This window comes from Macadamia integrifolia, chromosome 1 (genome assembly GCF_013358625.1).
Source record: "Macadamia integrifolia cultivar HAES 741 chromosome 1, SCU_Mint_v3, whole genome shotgun sequence".
Taxonomy (NCBI): domain Eukaryota; kingdom Viridiplantae; phylum Streptophyta; class Magnoliopsida; order Proteales; family Proteaceae; genus Macadamia; species Macadamia integrifolia.
The window spans coordinates 21,157,521-21,176,909 of record NC_056557.1 but is presented as its reverse complement, the minus strand read 5'-3'; the positions used below and the strand labels follow the sequence as shown (position 1 = coordinate 21,176,909).

The 19,389-nt window shown below is 39.3% G+C and overlaps 1 long non-coding RNA gene across 1 annotated transcript in view; it reads left to right on the top strand.

Moving 5' to 3' along the window:
- Positions 1–17,538: 17,538 nt before the first annotated feature.
- LOC122075194 overlaps positions 17,539–19,389 on the top strand; it is a 9,903-nt gene continuing 8,052 nt past the window's right edge. Inside the window, exon 1 of the long non-coding RNA XR_006139201.1 lies at positions 17,539–17,669. This is a non-coding gene — a long non-coding RNA (uncharacterized LOC122075194). The remainder of the gene's footprint in view (positions 17,670–19,389) is intronic.

The window sequence follows — 19,389 nt, the reverse complement described above, 5'->3', positions numbered from 1 at the left end:
AAAATCATAAAGCTTTATATATAATTCCTAATAAGTGAACAGTGCACTTGGATGGGTCACTCAGGTGGGTGCACCCACCTGTCCTACCCACCTGAGAGCCAAAACTTGGGATTTTGACCGGGTTCGGACCTCGGCGCGAACCCCACCCCAAGCATACGATGTAGCATACGTATATACCTTAAAATACGGATATAATACCTATTTTATCCGTACATAGCCTTATGGTAGGTGCATGTACACGGCTTGGACACTCCCGTCTCTTCTGGCACTGGCTCGGACTTGTCGGGCCAACCGGTGTTTAAGGTCACCCGTGCCATCATAGCCCATAAGGAACCTGCTCTAATTTCCTCTGGCTCGGTTCCTGTATGGTTAAACCGGTTCAACCGCTTAATCAGACCGGGTTTAAGAAGTGGGGTATTACAATTCAACTTTCATTGAAAGCAGTGAAGAGCACTAAACACCCCCGTGTGAGTGGCCCAATGTGTGCCTAGTGGGAGTCGAACTTAGGACGTCCAAGTTTACGGCTTGTACCAAGTTTGTTGCTCACCAACTGCGCTACTCCCTTGGGTTCATGGAATCCTTCACTAATAACACCATTACTTCTCTTAAATTATCTCTATAATACTACAATAGATCATAGTATCTCAATTTCAGATTTCTTTTCTACTACAATAGCACAAAATTTCTCAACTTCAGCTTCCTTTGCTCTTGGATCACTGGCACCGCATTTCTCAATTTCAGATACTCCACATCTACAAGGTACGTTTGTCAAATTAAACTTTATTATTGTTTAAGTGGATCATTTTTTGTTGAAAGTCCAATAGAATTAGTAGTGCAAGCCATTTATTTTCGCCAAGTATAAAAATTATATTTTGTGCTTATGCAAAATCTGATCGTTCTTCAGTCAATCTTTGGTTTTGAGTTTTATGACATGCTAAACCTTGTTGCGGATTTTATAACCAATGTCTCGACCATGGTGATCTTGTTTCTAAATTTCACTATTTGAAGTATTATAAGTATCCTGTTGGTTAATAAAAGAAAGCATTTTGATTTGTTTCTTTTTTGGTAGAAATTTTGATTTGTTTCTATACACCCTAATTTACTAAATAGATAGATAAGGATAATAGAACATAGATTTCTGATAAGGTGTCACCCCTTGACTATTGTAAATGATGGGACAAACACCAAGGAGTAATATCCACCATTTGGGTGGTCCTAAGAAGGATTTTATAAGGCACCCAAGAAAAAGGAGAGAAAAACAATAGTCAAATTTCTATGTATGCGTATTGTTTTATTGGAAAGTAGTTTCTTATGTCATCTTATGAATTCATCTGTATTTGTTAGGTTACTTAGCTTGTTCTTTTGATTTGTACATTTAATGGTCCGGTTATCTTTTGTCCAGATTTAGTAATTTTTTTTTCCTCCACTTATTTCTTATTTTTAAGTTGCTTTAGATGCCCAGTTTGAGATTATTTTCTCTCAAAAATTTTCCTAACCTGGTTTTGTTTCTATTATTTAGAGATTCCATCTAACTGTCTCACTCTCCCTCAAATTTTCCTTTTTTGGGGTGTACAGCAGTATGTATCAGTTTTATGTTTGGAACGTCATTTCGCTCGCTGGGTTGGTTTTCTGACTTTCTTATTTGCTTCTTTTTTTTTTTTCATTTATTCATAACACATTAACACCCATTGCAAAATTGTGTACGTGTATCCTTTCTCTTTTATGATTTTTTTGTAGTTTTTTCCCGTTCAACTTTCGTTTACGAATACATAGATTTCCTTGGGTTTTTTTTTTTTTTTTTTTGGAGAGGGGTCTTGAACTGTTTGTTTCATTGCATAGGTCCATAGGATACCCCCATTGCATCGTTTCTTCCATGCATTTAAGACGGATTGTCTCCCGCCCTCGCCCCCCACTGTTAGAACTCCCTAAGGGTTTGAGTTTGAAACCCTATTGAGGAAACCACACAGGAAAAACAAGAACACGAATCTAATAAAATTATGGAGGATCTTTTTGTACCTTTCACCTAGTATGCTGAAGATGATTGATGTTGGTCACTCCCACTTTCGCTCTATTGGCTTGGCTATGGATCTTCTACAACCCCTTAGACCTCCTTGGTTCTCTCACTTTAGTGGTAAAGTGGGGAAGAGTGAATAATGGTTGTAGGGACCCATAACCTAGTATTTATAATACTGTCCTGCACTCAAAACCCTAAACCACAATGGGTTGAGCCAGCATATCCCTAAGCTTGAGAGTGGACCGAACCGGTTCATGCAATTTGACTCTCACCCATTTAATCAACCCGAATAATTAATTTAGCCCATAAATCCAACAATCTCCCACTTGGGCTACATTAATTATAAGGATGTCTTTTAAATTGGTGTGGCCATAGAATCTTATTACATTAACCACTCTTACTGTGATTCAGTTGAAAAACCACTCACATCGAATAACAGCAGAAGATACACCTCAATATACGGCATACAACTTTCTGTTATTACAAACATAAGTAAGTTTCTTAACACGAATCTATGTGGGAGACCATCATAGAAATATTGACATATCCTCAAATTACACTGTTGTCATTCTATGTAGGTCTTTAACTGAGATATTAGCCTTCATTGTGGCAAATCGCCTTTGATCTGTGGTTAATATCTAACTGTGGCCTTCCGCCTATAAACTGTGGCAAATATTGCCTATGAACTGTGACAAATACTGTCTTAAAATGTGGCAAACATTACCTTTTGAATTGTGGCAAAATATTGCCTATAACTAAGACAATTATTGCCTATAAAAACATTTTCAAATGAAATCATAAACCAAATATTTCAAGAAATAACTGTGCATAATGTAAATGCTAAAACTTAACCATAATTCATCAAACTGTGCCCCAAAACATATGGGCTAAGGTTCAAAACATAAACAAATACTAAACAAAACCAGAACTCCCACTAATCAAGCATTTCAAATAACTGTATAATTTCAGGAACTGCCTTTTTTTTAAAACCAGTATGCACTTTCTGTTTGCTTTAGTCCATTTCTTAAACTTGGTCCTTTCAGCACTTCTGCTCGAGTCTGTGAGAGGCTCAGGTTTAGGCTCCCTAAGTGCCAAGTCTAAGTCAAGAAGACCTAAATGCAATTCTAATTCCTCCACCCACTTTTGATAGTTGTTACCAGTGAGTATTAGGATGGAAGATACATAACTTGAGAGAATGACCATCTTACTACAACAGTAACAACAACACAATACATGCAAAATATCAAAATATAAATCATAATATAAAAGCATGTAATACCATCAATATATTTTAAATAAGAGTTACAACTAAAAAATGTATCCCTATCCTTTGGGACAGGAATTAGCTGATGCTCTTATATTCTTCTTTTAACTGTGAAAACAACACTAACTTTGGAATTCAATCACCTTTGGGCAAAAGAACTCCAAATTCAATGTCCCTTTCTGAAATGTGGATGATTATCCTCAAACCTTGATGACATAACCTTTGGGAAAGTATCACCTTTACTGTTGGAGAAGATACAATCGAACTGAATGTACTACTTTGGTGGGTTTCACTCAGTTCTATCATATCTTTCCCATTGGAGATGTATATCTTTATGTTCAAAACATACATATAAATGTCACTAGGACAACAATAACCATACAAAAGTCACAACCGCAACTACATTCCTATCCTTTGGGCTAAGAATGCACTGGTCCTCTTGTAAATTTATATTTACTGTGAAAAGAACAATAACTTTTGAAATCCCCTCACCTTTGGGCTTAGGAACCTCTAGGTTACTGTCATTTTCTTAACTTTGGTGACATCACCTTTGGGCAAATGTCACCTACATTGCTACCCTGTGGAAAATCATGAAATAATAAGATATACCACTTTGGTGGATTCCACCTCATCATTTCATGGTTTCCTAAAGCAAAATTACTTTGCAACTAAGAATGAGCGGAAGCTTACACCCTTTTCCATATTAACATATCTCAATTTAAAAAAAAAATTCTCAATTTCATGGTAACCAATAACATATATATTTTTCAAAGCATTGATTTATGCTATTTTGTTTCAATGATTGAAACTAAATACAACATAAAATTTCAAATAAACATATCATATTAAAAATTAGATCATTAAATGTGGCCCGAAACAAGAAATCCAACGCAAAAAACAGATTTCAATTTGGCCTTAAAACGAACCTTTAAATGAAATTTAAAGTAGTTTAAATAAAAAACCCAAAAGGAACAAATTGAAACCAAATACAACATAAAATTTCAAACAAATATGTTATATTAAAAATTAGATCATTAAATGTGGCCCGAAACAAGGAATCCAACGCAAAAAACAGATTTCAATTTGGCCTTAAAACGAACCTTTAAATGAAATTTAAAGTAGTTTAAATAAAAACCCAAAATGAACAAAAACCAAACAAGCCTTTATTTTTTTTTTTTTTAAATCAATCCAAACCAACCGGTTCGGCCATATGAGTTCCGGGTCAAATTCGGGTCAATTGGTCAATGACCCGGTCAACCTCTGACCGAGTCAAATAGTGCACATGAGTTGACCCACTGTGTCGCCGGTTCAAATCGGTAGGGTTTCCGAGTTGAACCGGCGATGACTCGCCGCCTTTTTTTTATTTTTTTTTATTTTTCTCTCTCCTCCGGCAGCCGATTTCCGACGGCACGTGCCGACGCGTCCGGAGGTTTCCGGTGACTTTCGACATACCGTCGAGACCGTCTTCTCGTGATCTACAACTTTTGTGAAGAAAGTTTTCCCATACAGGATCTTTAAGTGATGGTAAAATTACGATTTTTATGATTTTCATGATTTTTAATCAAATCAGGTTTTAAGTAACAATCAAAATCCTCATGTATAAGAAAAATTCAATCGATTCTTGTCCCATGTGGTCTGCTCTGATACCACTTGTTAGAACTCCCTATGGGTTTGAGTTTGAAACCCTATTGAGGAAACCACACAGGAAAAACAAGAACACGAATCTAATAAAATTATGGAGGATCGATTTGTACCTTTCACCTAGTATGCTGAAGATGATTGATGTTGGTCACTCCCACTTTCGCTCTCTTGGCTTGGCTATGGATCTTGGTATAACACGAATCTAATAAAATTATGGAGGATCGATTTGTACCTTTCACCTAGTATGCTGAAGATGATTGATGTTGGTCACTCCGACTTTCGCTCTTTTGGCTTGGCTATGGATCTTCTACAGCCCCTTAAACCTCCTTGGTTCTCTCACTTTAGTGGTAAAGTGGGGAAGAGTGAATAATGGCTGTAGGGATTCAAAACCTAGTATTTATAATACTGTCCTGCACTCAAAACCCTAAACCACAATGGTTTGAGCCAGCATATCCCTAAGCTTGAGAGTGGACCGAACCGGTTCATGTAATTTGACTCTCACCCATTTAATCAACCCGAATAATTAATTTAGCCCATAAATCCAACACCTCTATCAAAGGGAATTCATAATGAGGTGTCAACTTATGTGATTCTAAAAGTAGTAACATGTACACAATTTTTTTATACCATCATAGTTAATACTTGGTTAACCCTTTTGACAGATAATTTTATGTGAAACATTTGTTATGGCAAATAGTCTCATCCTTACTGACAGTTGCTTTTNAAAAAAAATGTTTTCATTCCAAAATAAAGAGCCAAGTCTAACCTTAAAAAAAAGAAAAAAAAAATGAATATGGGGAGGGAAAAAGAAAAAGAAAAAAACAACATTTGTGTTTTGCAGGAACAGATCTCCAGGGATCACTATCCTCATTTGTGCCATATTCGGACCTACTTACATAAGTCATCAAGTTACTAGATGTAACAGTATCATGTGCTAACTGCAAACTCACCGTTATGCTGCGAGATCCTCAATCTGGGCGGCCTGATCAGCATTCTATTCCCTAAAAAAGGCAACCCACTCATCCTAGGAGGCACAAAAGACAGTCAAAGCAAGAAGTAATAATAAAAATATAATTAAAGATAAGAAAAAAAAATTTGTGAAAAACCCCACCCTCAATAGAAAATTCAAGAAAAAATGAATTAAATCAAAATTCAAAAAAAAAAAAATCAATCAGAAAATCAAAAGAAATTTTTTTAATCAAGAATCAAAATAAAAAATTCAAATCAAGATGCAAAAGTCAAAATCCAAAATCAAACTTCAAAGTTCAAAATCAAAACCAAATTAAAAAAATAAAATAAAAAACAAATTCAATTCAAATTGCAAAGGTCAAGAATCAAAGATAAAAAATCCACAAAAAAAAAAAAAATAAATAAAAAATCAAAATAAAAAAATCAAAAGAAAATTTTTTAATCAAGAATCAAAATCCAAAATTCAAATCAAGATGCAAAAATCAAAATCCAAAATCAAACTTCAAAGTTCAAAATCAAAACCCCAAATTCAAAAATATAAAATTTCAAAGGTCAAGAATCAAAGATCAAAAATCCAAAAAAAAAAAAAAAAAAAAAAGATTCCAGTTCCAAGGTGTAATTTAAAATTTTTTACCACCAAAAAGAGAAATTCAAAAATAAATCCTCATGGTAGGTAAAATTGTGATCATACGGCAACTAAAATCTACTTGGTAGATAAAAACACAAAGTGAAATTAGTAGATGAAAAGTCAAGATTGGTGAGGTAGATGGAAATTACCACACAAAGATTTCAAGTAAAAAAAAAATTCAAAAATGAAGATTCCAAACAAAACATCAAAATTCAACTCAAAAAATCCAAAAAATCAAGATTCCAAATCAAACATCAAAATTCAAGTAAAAAAAAAATCCAAAAATCAAGATTTCAAAACAAACATCAAAATTCAAGTAAAAAAAAAAATCAAAAAATCAAGATTCCAAACAAGCATCAAAATTTAAATAAAAAAGCAAAGATCAAAGATTCAAAATCAAAAACCAAAAGTTCAAGACCCAAATGATTAAGAACCAGGGGCTTAAACCCAATGGTCCAATTTCATTGACTCAATCCCAGATAGCCCAGCCCGGTTTGAAAGAACCCGCCTGGAAGACCAGATAGCCCAGCCCGGTTCAAAAGAACCTTCCTGGAAGACCAGATAGCCCAACCTAGATCGAAAGAACCCTCTTAGATGACCAGATAGCCCGGCCCAATTCGAAAGAAGCCACCTAGAAGACTAGATAGCCCAGCCCAGCCCAGTTTGAAAGAACCCGCCTGGAAAACCAAATAGCCTAGCCCAGTTCGAAAGAACTCGCCTGGAAGACCAAATAGCCCAACCCAGTTTGAATGAACCAACCTGGAAGACCAAACAGCCTAGCCTAGTTCGAAAGAACTCGCCTAGAAGACCAATTCCCTAGGACTGGCGGATGGAAGTCCAGCCTAGGAAGAACATTTTTCATACACTGACATCTTCTGTAGGGAGGGCTCAAATCTCTGCAAAAGGTGAATCCCTAGGACTGGCAGATGGAAGTCCAACCTAGGAAGAACATTTTTAATATACTAGTATTTTCTGTAGGGAGGGCTCAAATCTCTGCAAAAACAATGGTTCAATATTTCATAACAAGATTGAAAGGGATCAAATTTCTTTCCTATCATCAGCGGCCCAGGTATGTCCTCAACTTTAAAGTAGTTAAGAGATATTATCTATTGCATTTTTTAACTCTATCACAAATGAGTAAGATGACAGTAGTACATGCTCCGGATGACAAAATGTGGTCACACTTTTCTTTGTCGTTTAGCTGTTGGCACAGGCCTTGGCCAAAGAGGGGCATTCTATAGACACCCAATTTTGTCACCCTCCTCCGGCTATGATGAAATATGGATCTTGGACCCAACTTCTAACTTTCAATCAACAGAGATGATGGACTAAGAAAACCTGGAAACATTTCCCTACTTAAAACGCCGAAAACCCCTGTGCGGGAGAGAAGAAGGTCCAATTTTGACTTTCTATATACGAAGGAATCTGGTCGAGATGACCGCATAGATGGATAGCGCTAGTGAAAAAGGATTCTGATGATATATGGCACATCAAAATCGGACTATCGGATCTCCCGTAATCTTCCTTGGAAAATCATAGTTTTCGCACGCATGTCGCACACACCAGCCTAGCCAAGCCTTCCTCGCACACTCGTGCTCCCACGGGCATAGACTAGCACCCCCGTTTGCACAGACCCGCACCCCCTCTGGCCATAGCCCACTACTACCCATGCATGTTTCCCATGTGTGTTGCCCCTGTAGCCCATAGGTGCTGCCACTGCTGCCCATGCATGCTACCCCTGCCACCTATGCTTGCCGATCATGTGTCCTACCCCTACCGCCTATGTGTGCTGCCCATGCATGCTGCCCATGGTGCTGCCCCTGCCGCCTATGCTTGCCAATCATGTGTCCTGCCCCTACCACCTATGTGTGTTGCCCTTGTTGCCCATGTGTGCTGCCACTGCTGCCCATGCATGCTTCCTATGTGTGCTACCCCTGCCACCTATGCCACTGCCCGCACACCCATGCCACTGCCCCGCGTGCCATGTGTTGCACACTCATGACATTACCTGCACACCTTGTACACATCGTTTGCCCTTCCTATACTTACCATACCCCATGCACTTCGGCCCAGTCTTGTGCACCGCCATCAATGGCCAGGATTGATATTCCCCTGACCCGATGGGTGAAGAAATTCCCTCTTCACCCACTTAAGACCAAAACACCCCTTTTTTACTAAGGATCCTCTCTCCCAAAAAATCATTTTTTAACCCATTGTATAAAAGCCCTCTTTACGCACTTTAGTTAAAAAACCCTCTTTCGTTCATTGGATAAAGATGTTCCCTCTTTCCCATTGGCCGAAAAAACTTATAAATACCCCCTTCTTTGGATTCACACCAAACAACCCCACCTCACTCTATAGTAGTGAAGCTCTACCCTCTCTCCTCCCCTCCCCCTCTTGATTTTCTTCGGGTCTTTGGAGCGATCTTCGTCAACATCTGAAATCTTGTTCGGATCTTTAAAGTGTTCTTTGGGACTTTGAAGATCTTCAATCCAAGTTCTTAGTTCAATCCAGTTTTTTTCAAAAATAGTGTGTTCTTCAACCCCCTCCTTCGAGTGTTCTTGAGTTTTACCAGAAATAAAAACCCCCTTAAGGTTCTTTGGGTCTACGGAGAGATCTTTATCAAGATCTAGAACTTTGTGCGGATCTTCAAAGTGTTCTTCAGGACTTTGAAGATCTTCAATCCATTTTTAGGTCAATCTGTTTCTTTCCAAAAATAGTCGTTCGTAGCGGAAGCCCTATCCGAGTGCCCCTAGAATCTTTGTAGAAATAGCCATTCCCAGCGGAACCTCTACCGAAGTGCCACCTCAGCCTAGCCCTCCCTAGCCTATCCCTAGTGGAAGCTCTGTCGAAGTGCCACCTCATCCAAATCCTGAAAATAGCCTTCCTTAGACGAAGCTTTGTCCAAATCCAAATCCAAATCGAAATCCAGAAATAGCCTTCCCTAACCGAAGCTCTGTCCGAGCCCAAACCCAAAAGTAACCGTTTCTAGCTGGAACTCTGTCTGTATTCCATCACAGTCAACATCTCTCAAGAAAGGACATTGGAGGTCAAGACCATCTTCCCCTGAGCTAGGAGAATCCATAAGACAGTCCGAGCTGGTACTAATCAGGGGCCCACCTCTCTTGACCTGAAATAGGGGTCAAGCTCAGGTATAATTTCTTACCCAAATTAGCATAATGTAGAGTTTATATTGACCTTGTTTTAATGTATATAATCATTTAAATTCAGTTAATGTCATATGTGTGAAAACCTAGCCATGTATGTGGAATTGGAATAATTATGGAAAATATTCGTTCTTAAGCATCTAGTAGGAAGATCAGTTGAACCGGACAGATTGGGTGCCTAACACCTTCTCAAACCTGTAACCTAACACTTACCCTAGATCTCTAGACCAGACCAACTTTCAGGCCCTTTTCTCAGGAATCGGGTCCATCCCCGGGTCCTAGGCCCATAACCCTAGGTGGCGACTCCAAACCAACCATTTGTATGGTTCCGATCCCCGTATTGGACCATCATCAAAACCCCGTCTCAAATGATGAATTTCACACTCTTACGAAATAGGCCTCCATGTATCTCTGAGCGGTGATACGACGTTGCGGGGCCCACAAACAAAGCACACATGACACCAACCCCTCCCCTCACATGAAAGTGAAAGAGAGGAGAGAGGACAGAATGCTAGTCCCTCTCTAGCAACTACCCTCACAACAATGAAGCAGAGTACAAAGCCCACTTAGCTAGAGTCAAATTGGCAAGATCATAAGAAGTACAAAGGCTGTTTGTCCACAATGATTCTCAGTTGGTCATGTGACAAGTAACTGGGGAATATGAAGCTCGGAAGAATCGGATGGGAGAATATGTTAAGATGGTAAAGGACATGCGTACGACCTTTGAGGCAGTAGACATGAGGAGGATTGCTCGTACAGAGAACACCTTGGCAAATGCACTATCAAAGTTGGCCACTTCCCCATACGCAGACATCGCTCTGCCAATCTATGTTGAGGTCATCCCCAGTCTAGCCTGGGAAAACAAGAGATGATCCAGATCGATGAGGAGAATAGTTGGATGACCCCTATCATTTCCTACCTCAAGGATGGAGTATTGCCACCAGACCCCAAAGAAGGCTAAAAAATCTAAACCTGATCAATATGGTAGTTGAAGATGGGTCGTTGCTCAGAAAATCCTTTGTCGGTCCACTTCTCAAATGTCTTGGTCCAAAAGATGCGTAGTATGTAATGAAAGAGGTTCATAAAGGAATCTGTGGCCAGCACCTCGACAGAAGAGCCTTAGCCCACAAGATACTGCAACAAGGGTTCTATTGGCCAAGGATGACGAAGGACTCAGCAGAGTATGCCAAGAGATGCCCAAAATGCCAGTATTTTGCTCCAGTACCTTGGCAACCTGCAACAAAGTTGAGTACCTTGACCAGCCCAATACCCTTTGCTATGTGGGGAATGGACATATTGTGACCCTTTCCTATTGCCACTAAGTAGTGCAAGTTTGTTATTGTGGCAGTGGATTACTTCACAAAGTGGATCGAGGTTGAACCATTGGCAACCATCATAGAGGCGACGCCTTCAGCTCATTCAAAACGGTAGTGGCCTTTCGCTTTGGGACATCCTGCATATTGATCACCGACAATGGCATACAATTTGACAATAAAAGTTTCAGGCAGCTATGCGGTGAACTGGCGATTGACCATAGAAAAAGGGCAGTGGGATACCCTCAGATGAACAGGCTCACAGAGAACACCAACAAACTCTCTTACAAGGGCTTAAGAAACTACTCGATGATGCAAAGGGAAGATGTGTAGAGGAGCTCTTGAGCATTGTCTAGGCTCACAAAATGTCAGAAAGAGTTGCCACAGCAGAAACCCCATACTCGCTAACATATGGCATAGAAGCACTTAGCCCAGTCAAAGTGAGAGTAATATCACTGCTAGTGTAGACGTAAGATGAGTGGACAAATACAAGTGGTCTACAGAACAACCTTGATTTGTTGGAAGAGCTGAGGGACCAATCACAAGAGAAAATGGCGATGTATCAGCAGCGGGTGTCAAGACACTTTAACAAAAGGGTCACTGAGCGACACTTCCAGATGGGCGATCTAGTGCTACGACGAATGGAGGTATCAGATCCCAAACACTAGGGGAAGTTGTCACCCAACTGGGAAGGTCCCTACCGTGTCATAAAGAGAGTCAAGGTATGTAGTTATCACTTTTCATCAATGGAAGGAAAGGAGATCAAGCGAGCTTAGAATTCCACAAATCTCAGAAGATTTTATCAATGAAACCTCAACATTTCCGTTATGAGTTTGTTTCACGCAATGTCCTCCCATGACTCTATTTCAAGATCCCATCAATGAAGAATTTTGTAAAGACTTTTTTCATTACAATTATATTACTTCAGAAATGAGCCCAATATGACCATGAGACACTTGACCTTCACAAGGGTATGAGCGCAAGAATAGCATGACCTTGTGACACTTGACCTTTATCAAGGTACGAGCTCAAGCATAAGGTGACCTTGGGACACCCGGCCTCCACCAAAGGGTTAGGTTGTACTACAAGTTATACAAATTCTATTGAACATGGGCTCCAACACTTAAACACAAAATGATCCATCCATTCAACAAAATGATTCATTCACAAAAATAACATGAGTCTTACAGGCAACAAAAATAAAACAAAGAAAACATCAGTCTGTAATGGTGGGTACAACATCCACCACAGGACAATCTTGAAGAGAAACAGAGGTTTCAGGAACAAGATCAGATATAGGACCAATAGGGGAAACAGCCTCGGTTCCACGAACAGTAGCAGGGGCATCTTCAAAGGAGGACAGCATCAAAACATTAGGCTCTGTCGAAGGAAGCATAGGAGCAAAGGTCGACACAGGTACGATGCTCTGAGTGTCAGATGGTGATACTTACTCCTTCATTTGGCCTAGCATTTCCTGACGATCACGGAGGTACGTCTACCTTTAAGAGCTTCACATTTTCCCACTCAGCAGAAAGGATGCTCAAGTCGGTCCCAGGGCTTGCTCGTTCTGCCTCCGAATGAACCATTAACATGCCCTAGAGATACAATCGGAAACCTGCGAGAGCCACCTCCATCTTATACTGCTCGGACTCCTTGTATCTCCTTGTAGTGCTACACTCGCCCTCTGCTAATCGCACCTTAAGTTAGGCCAACTACTGCCTCTCATTCCCTCGAGCAGCAGACAGAACCGTGACTCTCTTCACCTCAGTATCGAGCTCGTTGCGGATTCGATGAAGATCAAGATCCCTCGTCTTCACTACCTCCTTTGCAACCACTCCTCATTTTGAATTCTCAACCCCCTGATCTTTGCATCTCGTTGACCGAGCTATTGCTCCAAATCCTGCTTCTCCTTCTCCACAGACTCTAATGTCTCCTTAAGTTCAGATGCCTATGCCCAGCCTTCATTAACCCTCTTCTCACACTCCTTAATCGTGCTTTAACATTCATCAACACGGTTAAAAAGTTCTCCGAGAAAGGCTTGTCCCTAGAATATGGAGCAGCAGTGAAAAAACAATCAAACATAACAAAAGGAGAGAAATCAAAAGAAGGAAGAAGGAAATGCTTACCTCTACCACATGGGTAAATGCTTGGCTAAGGATTTAATAAAATCTTGCCTCCTTGTATGCCGCCTTGTCTTTAGGTAGTGCACCCTCCAAAGCGACAATCCGAGCATACTCGGGATCATCGAAAATGGATTGCTCAGTTGACAACCCATACTAAGGAGAGTATGGTTCCCCAATTGCTCTGGCCACCATCTTCCCTTCCGACGATGCCTAAGCAAGTTATCCGACGACCCAGCGTCTGCTGCCTGAGCTGTGGTACCGGTCCCAACCCTAGTGCCCGCACTAGTTATTTTTAGACTAGGCTACCTGGAGAGTCCCCGAGAGCCGTCACCCTGACCATTGCTACCACCACTCTGACCCTCCTGTGGATTGGTGGTGTTCTCTTCCTGGCACCTACATTTTCTCGATGCAACCTAGGCGATAGGGAGATTATCCTCAAACTCCACTTGTACCTCCTGCAGTGGAACCTCATCACCACCACTAGCAGGGACAACACCTTGCTCAAGTCTATTACTCAGCTCAACGCCTCCCTGATTGCTCCCACCACTCTGCTCCTGACCGCAGAGCTAGGTCCATTATATTAAGCATGAAGTTTGGATCCATTGGTACTACATGGAAGTAATAGTGCGTTAAAACCAACAACACAGTAGTGTAAAACAAGAATGAACTAACAGACTTAATAGAACTTACCCGGACTCAGACCATACCTCAACAGGTATTTGTCAAGTTCTAGTTGCGAGGCAAGGACCACCCAAGCACGACCAGTCAATAGTGTCTTGACCTCTTCTACCTCAGCTCGGAGTGTGGGCCTCTTATTCGCCTTGGCTGTGTTTAACAATGACCACCTGGTCGAAATGTTATACGAGGTCAGGACGTACAAAAAAAGAAACCGTTTTTCCATTGGGGAACAAAGGTTGGTATACCGTCGATGATTTGGTACTCATTTTTTCAACACCAAAAATAGAACCACCCAGGAAAATTATTGTGGACATAAAGGCAATACACAGATATGAACAATCGGACATTGGGTTCTATCTTCAGATCTCTCAACCATACATAGAACCCTAACAAACTCATCCACGAGTTGGGTACCAGCTGGGCAGCTACAATTCCATAGTGCTTTAGTACCTGACAGATGAAAAGGTGAAAGGGTCAACGGAGGCCATCTATGAGGGCAACCTTGTATATATTGATCTCCCCTTCGCGGGGATGATTTGCCCTCTCTAAAACCTCTGGAATGCGGAGTTCCATTGAGGCAGGTATATGGTACACCTTGCGAAACTTTTCCAAGTCTACAGGGGAGATTCTGGAGGCAACTTCACCTACTAACAGACCTGTCTCAAACCTCTGAGTAGAACTTAGGCCACACCCTCTTGGGCATGGCGGGGTTTTTCGCCAGAACACAACGTTCACCACTATGGACCCTAATGTACTCACAAGGCATTCAGGCTACGGACTCAGAAGACTTCTCAGAAAAAGAGGATTCAAAAGTCCTAGATCCTATGACCCTAAGAAGTACACAAAGAGAAGGGAGGTAAGAACGGGCTTACTAGGTCTTTTGAAACTTGAGAACCAGAGGGTGTCATTCATAAATTGTCGAGGACGACAACAGCCTTGTTGACGACAAGACAACCACAAGAAACTCCGGTGAAGATGAAACCAAGCAAACCAAGTACTTGGCCAAACCTTATAAATACCCTCTTTCTGATGCCTCGATGACTGTTCCAAGGCATCATTTGATGAAACGAGGTTTATCAGTTCACAAACCCCCGAAGAAACAGAAGCCCTTCCAAAAACGATGCTATCAATTGGATACTATGCTATCCACGATCAAGATGGTAAGAATCTGATCAATCTTACCATTACCAAACTGACGTGTCCATGCATGATTAGACCCCTATTTATGGCAAGTCGGCGATAGCCATCATATCATCACTGCTGAAGGCGTGAATATCGAGGTAGGATAAATGCCTAAAAGCGCATCAAATCCCGCACACCCAGCCCATCGCAACTATAGAGGATACTCCCAGAACTCCAATACTGGGAGCTCGAGGAGTGGGGGGCATATGATATACCATATACACTTGTTGACCAGTCAATGGTCGTGTAGTCTCACCCACAGTCTCACCCCACTCCCCCGACCTCCTGAATAACTCCCAAAGGAAGCCCTCGACTTCCCGAACAGCTCCCAAAGGAAGTTCCCGACCCACTAAACTACTCCTAAGGGAGGCCTTTACTCTAGCAACTTTATCTAAGAAAGCTAACCGGCACTTGATGGTTACCTAAACCTAAGTCGCTAACCATGGTCAAATGGGATTACTTAACCCCCAAGCTACCTAACCCAAGCTCACCCTGGTTGAGTTAAAAACCACTACAGAAACGAGATTTAAGTCAATACAAACATACAAGCCAACTTAGTGATTGCATATGAGTGAATGATGTGAGATAAAATTTCTCTCTCACCACCTCACCCTTAACCTCTTTAACTCTTGTGGGTCCCTCATAATATGAGGAGGATCCCAACATATGTAGAGGCAGTTTATAATAATGCCACTAGTGGATGGGTTTCAATTATTAAAATACGAAGGTCTATATAACCTTTAGTAGTGGTACAAAGTACCACCAATAAAAGTGATATGTAAAAATAGAAGGATTTTAATTCGTAAATAATATTTTATTTTATATAGTTGGAGACATGGCTTATGAAAGGCAGCCAAATAGGTTGCTTTTGCAATAAAATTTAAGTTTCAAACTATGGTCAAATAGTCTTTTCAAAATGGTCTTTTTGAATTTAGCTTTCCCCCTCAAAAGTATTTTTTTCTATTTTATCTTTAGCATTTGTGAAGTTGTAATGAGCTAAGACATCTCATAATGTTTAGTCCCACATTAGTTAGGGATGAAAGAAAACTTAGACACATAAATAAGATTATTTGTTAAGGGTGCAACCCCTTTGGAGATATACTCTCCCTTGTCATGTGTGTGTGGGGGTGTCTTGAGGTACTTTTGAATTGTGTTTGCACGTACCCAGTCGAGTCAAGACGGGCCAGTTCGTGGGGTCAGGGTGGAGGTGGGGGTCAAATACGGGTACAGGTGTGAGTTCAAAGAACCTAAATGTTGAAACTTTTGGTTCCAAAAGTTCACAATTCAAATCTTGTAGCAAGTACTTTGTTCTTTGTTTCTCATTATGTCATCGGTTTTATTTGAATACATGAGTATTACCTATGGACATACTTGTGTGAATTGCTTATGTGAGTGCACCTTAAGCAAATTGAGTAAATATATATGGGGCATTCAAATACCTTAAGGAGAGTATATACAAATACGACTCAACTCTACTAAATTTCTGGAATTCTACTTGAACGAGTAAATTATACTATCCTTTACTATCCAATAATATTTTATTTCATATTTATCAAACAAACTCTTCTACCTGTTGTCCAAATTCTCTTTCTTATAGAAAATTGTTTCCTTTATTACAGGACATTTCTAATCTTATGGCTACTTATATTGTTAACAAGGACAACCAATATATTTCAGTAACTTATAGTTTGGCACATTTGGCTAGGGTGCAAAAACAGAAAATCACTATTGACGTAAATATACTTCTCCCCTTAATCTAATTTTCTTTCTTTCCAAAAGTTAGTTGGTGATCTGTACTTTGCACTCTGTTGTTTGTATTATTATTATTATTTTTTTTTTTTGGTTAACCTCTTGTTTGTACTACTATTAGTCAATCGGAATCATATCAATTTGAAAGTAATAGTGATATCCGTGATTTTGTTCATTTTACGTATGACATAAACTGGACAACTTCTCTAGCAATTTGGACTCTTAAGTATCCAAAGTAGAGCCTAAACTAAAGTACAATTTCTTTCTCTTAAAACACAAGTTGGTAGTCCTTCATATTGTTCTAAGGTGTCAGCTATTATACCATTATTGCAGATACATATAATTTATTAATTCCTAATTTAAAATGAAATAATAGTATTCTCTCATTAGATCATGAGTTATCTTTGTTCTTAATGATTTAAAAGTATTCTCCAAGTCTGGTATATAAAACAAGGAAATTACCAGTCAGCATTTAGCCTTAATGCACCCTTTAATCCTTATGGAAAATGAAATTAAAACTTTACATAATTGATTTTTAATGAGGAGTTGGGTTTCCAAGGAGAATCAAAATTTAAGATTTTTTTCCAAAGAAAAAAAAATCTTGACACTTTTAATACTTTCCTAGGCAAGAAAAGCCAATGCATCAGCACAACTGTTCCCATAAATCGAATTTTGAACTTTAAAACCTTTCATCTATTTATATCCAAAATTATTTTACTAACAAAAGCAAAATTACATTCCTGTATCCATTGATCTCTACCTTGGTTTGGTTGGATTTTGAAAAGTTCAACATGAACTCTCGTTGTGCAGCTTGCATCCACTTTAGGAGAAGATGCAGTCCAGGTTGCATTTTTGCACCTCATTTTCCTTCTACCGAACCAGACAAATTTGAAGTGTTGCACAGACATTTTGGTGCCAGAAATGTAGCAAAATTCCTTAAGGTAACTAAATGCCTCATTACATGGTCTATCAATAGAAATCTCCTAAACAGTTTCATCATCTATGTTAGATTTGGCTGACACCATTGATGTTTCTTGAAGTTTTTGTATCGCATAGGTTTATTATCTAATGCTTTTCTAGTGTAATCAGTTATAATTCTATAGAACTGTTGGCAATGTTATATTTATAGGTAATGATATGTTATGATGCATGAGCCAATGAGATAAAAAAAATTAATAATAAAATAAAATAAAATCTGCCTTTATGTGTTCTTTTATGTTTTGTTAGTGGTTGCTAATGATGATAATAGGGTTGCTCATAATTTAGTTTGATTAGGTAGATCTCTTATTTCAGATGAATTTTCCAGATGGGGTTTTTAATTAAATTAAATGTAAAGAAATATAACCTTTCACGACAGTAATATATATGTCCATGGAAGTGTTTGCGTGGAAGAAATGCAAAGAAATTAATATAACCTTTAGCGATGGTAATAAATATCCACAGAAGGGTTTATGTAAAAGAAATTGCCACTGATAGATAGGATTTTTTGTTAAATTAAATGCAAAGGAATATAATCATTCTTGGCGGTAAAAAATAGCGCCACTAAAGGGGTATATATAGTGGAGATTTAGTAAAAGAATCATGGTTAGATGGTGTTTTTAACTAAATTAAATACAAATGAGTACAACTTTAGGCGATAAAAATGCCACTAATAGATGAGGTTTTAAATTAAATTAAAATGTAAAAGAATATAACCTTCGGCCGTAAAAAATACCACCACTAAAGTTATCTTGAGAAGCATAAAAAAATAATGTCACTTATAGATTTTTTTTAAGGGAATTACCTAGATTTATCAGATCAGAAAAAAATAAATAAATAAATTTACAAAGTTGGTAGGTATTTCTTATATGGCAACCCTTATTATATTTTACGATTACAAGATAGGATGTTGAAAATGTTTTGCCAAATACCTATATAAGTAAAATGATCTAAGTGAAGAATCTACCCTTAACATCCTTCCCTTATCTTCTTTTTCCTTCTTCTTCGTCGGAAGACCTCGGCAACCACTCCCTACTCGCTTCCCTGCAACGCTTTCCCAACTTGCTCCCTACCAACCCGCCCTGCACTACCACATCCCCCACCACTTTCGCGGATCTCGAGATCCAATCTTTCTACACTTTCTTTTTCAGATCTGCCCGTTATTTTAGCCTATTAGTTGCCACTGAAACTCTTTGGTTGCTCAGTCGGTTCATATCTGATGTTGATTTATTGGATTAATTCCTATAATAGCCAAGTAATTGCCAAGGGAGAGGGGAAAAGAGGGGGTTTCTTTTTTATTGTTGTGATTTCTTTTCACTTTCCTTTCCAATGCAATTAATCGATTCCGTTCGATCGGAATGACAAATCGTCATAGAATGATGATTTCCAAATCGGAAAAAAATCACCGATTTGGATTTCTATTCTTTTCATTCCAATAGAAGTCAGAAAGTCGTGTTGCTGCTCTCTCTCTCTCTCTCTCTCTCTCTCTCTCTCTCTCTCTCTCTCTCTCTCTCAAAAGCTCGAACCTGATTCTCTCTCTCTCTCTCTCTCTCAAAAGCTCGAACCTGATTCGAGAATTTTGGACTCATTCACTTAGTCTTCTGGATCGCTTAGAAAGTGGGGGGGGGGGGGGTCTTTGCAGAGAGAGGAAGGAGGAAGGAGGAAGGAGGTACGAGGGAGTAG